General features: G+C 43.0%; 1 non-coding gene across 1 annotated transcript; it reads right to left on the reverse strand.

The window, feature by feature from the left end:
- Positions 1–907: 907 nt before the first annotated feature.
- On the reverse strand, positions 908–1014 carry LOC141687857 (small nucleolar RNA R71). The gene has a single exon (XR_012561336.1). It is a non-coding gene; the product is annotated as a small nucleolar RNA R71 (small nucleolar RNA).
- Between the last annotated feature and the right edge of the window lie 1962 nt (positions 1015–2976).

Below are 2976 nucleotides of genomic sequence, written 5' to 3' on the forward strand. Positions count from 1 at the left end.
TATTATTGATAAATTGAAGTGTTAGTTAAGTGATTAATTAAGTAGTTAATTATAGTTAATATTTAATCAACAATTTTAAGTGTTATTATCTAAACATTGAGAAGTAATCATACATTGGTGAGTGAGTTAAATTAGACAATAAATTAGTCTGAGTCTCTGAGGGAACGAACTAGAAAGTATTCTATATTACTTGCGAACGCGTATACTTGCGTGAATATTAGTGCGTGATTTCGCCCTAACAAGTTTTTGGCGCCGCTGCCGGGGACTCGGCGTATTTTTTTAGTTTATGTACTTACCATCATTGGTCATTAGGACTCAGTGATTAGGACGTAGTAGTTAATTACTCTTTTCGGTTGTGTTTCAGGTACTTTAGCAAACGTTTATGCAAACTCGTTCTCGTGCTCGCAAGAGGACCTTAGATACAGCTGAGGAGAAAGACGAAGTTCTTGATACACCGGAGAAGTTAGATTTTGAGGATTCGGATTCAGGAACTGAGCAGAAAGAACCAGTAAACATGGGAGATCATATTGTTCAAGCTGATCCAGCTCTTATGGATTTTTCTCGGCCTAAAATTGATGACATTCAGTCAAGCATCCTTCATCCGGCTATTCAAGCTAACACCTTTGAAATCAAGCCGGGCACTATTCAGATGGTGCAGAATTCTGTTTCTTTTGGAGGAGCGGCAACTGAAGACCCCAACATGCACATAAGGAATTTTGTCGAGATCTGCAGCACTTTTAAGTATAATGGCGTGACTGATGAGGCTATCAAGTTGAGGCTTTTCCCATTCTCACTGAGGGATAAGGCTAAAGACTGGTTACATTCTGAACCAGCTGGGTCAATCACTACGTGGCAAGATCTTGCGCAAAAGTTTCTGGTGAAGTTTTATCCAATGGCAAAGACTGCTGCTATGAGGAGTGCTCTTACTCAGTTTGCGCAGCAACCTACAGAATCTATGTGCGAGGCTTGGGAACGCTACAAGGAAATGTTGAGAAAATGTCCACATCATGGAATGCCGGATTGGATGGTAATCACTGGTTTTTATAATGGTTTGGGGGCTCAATCTCGGCCCATGCTCGATGCAGCAGCTGGAGGCGCCTTATGGGCTAAAAGCTATACTGAGGCGTACAATCTTATTGAGACGATGGCTGTAAATGAGCATCAAAACCCAACTCAGAGGATGACATCAGGCAAGGTAGCAGGTATTCTGGAAGTTGATGCAGCCACCGCTATTGCAGCCCAGCTCCAAGCGCTATCAATGAAGGTTGATTCTTTGGCTACGTATGGAGTTAATCAAATAGCTATGGTTTGTGAGCTTTGTGCAGGTTCTCATGCTACGGATCAGTGTTCTCTTGTCAACGAATCTGTTCAGTATGTGAATAATTATCAGCGACAACAGCAGCCTGTGCCTGCGACCTATCATCCTAACAACAGAAATCATCCAAGTTTCAGCTGGGGAAATAATCAGAATGCTATTCAGCCACCATATCAGCAAGGAGTGAGTAAACAGTTTAACCCACCTGGATTCCAGCAACCACAGCAGTATGCTACAAGACAATCATATCCTCAACAGGGAAGTGCAGCTGCACCTACTAGTGCTGATTTTGAGGAACTTAAGCTGTTGTGCAAGAGTCAGGCGGTTTCTATCAAGACCTTGGAAAATCAAATCGGTCAATTAGCCAATGCAGTGCTCAATCGTCAACCTGGCACTCTTCCCAGTGACACGGAAGTACCAGGCAGGAAGGAAGCTAAAGAGCAAGTCAAGGCTATTACCTTAAGGTCTGGAAAAGTAGCTGATGCTGAAAAGGCAAAAGAAGTCGAAGCTGAAGTTCGAGATGAAGAATCTAAGCAAAGGGAGAAAGCGGCGGAACCAAGGAAGACTACTATTGAACACACTCTGCCTGAGGCTAATACAGGGGAGAAACAGCTCTATCCTCCACCACCTTTTCCTAAGAGATTGCAGCAACAAAAGCTGGATAGACAGTTCGGGAAGTTTCTGGAGGTGTTCAAGAAACTTCACATCAATATACCTTTCGCTGAGGCTCTGGAACAAATGCCTAGTTATGCGAAGTTTATGAAGACTATTCTTTCAAGGAAGGTGAAACTGGATTACCTTGAAACCGTTGCTCTCACGGAAGAATGCAGCGCGGTTCTGCAACAAAAGTTACCACCAAAACTGAAAGATCCAGGAAGCTTCACCATTCCTTGCACCATTGGCAATCTAACTTTTGACAAGTGCCTTTGTGATTTGGGAGCAAGCATTAATCTGATGCCGTTGTCGATCTTTAAAAAGCTGGACCTACCCGATCCAAAACCCACATACATGTCGCTACAATTGGCGGACCGTTCCATTACTTACCCAAGGGGCATAGTTGAGGATGTGCTCGTCAAGGTGGATAAGCTCTTCTTTCCTGCTGATTTTGTTATTCTGGATTTTGAGGAAGATAAAAAGATTCCCATAATCTTGGGGAGGCCTTTCTTGGCGACTGGCCGTACCTTGATAGATGTGCAAAAAGGAGAACTGACTATGCGAGTTCAAGATCAGGATGTGACCTTCAACGTATTCAAGGCAATGAAATTTCCTACAGAAGATGTGGAGTGCTTAAAAGTGGATGTGATTGATTCTGCGGTTACTTCGGAACTCGATCACATGCTAATGTCTGATGCATTGGAAAAGGCCTTAGTGGGGGAATTTGACAGTGATGTTGAAGATAGCAACGAGCAATTACAATATCTGAACGCTTCTCCCTGGAAGCGAAAGCTAGATATACCATTTGAATCTCTTGGTACTTCTGACCTCAAGAACGCTGAAGGGAAGCTCAAACCATCAATAGAGGAAGCGCCTACCTTAGAGCTCAAACCATTACCTGAACACTTGAGGTATGCCTTTTTAGGTGATTCATCTACGTTACCTATTATTATTTCAGCTGACCTTTCAGGTAGTGAGGAAGACAAGCTCTTAAGGATTTTGAGAGA

Source organism: Apium graveolens, chromosome 9, assembly GCF_009905375.1.
Source record: "Apium graveolens cultivar Ventura chromosome 9, ASM990537v1, whole genome shotgun sequence".
Lineage (NCBI taxonomy): Eukaryota > Viridiplantae > Streptophyta > Magnoliopsida > Apiales > Apiaceae > Apium > Apium graveolens.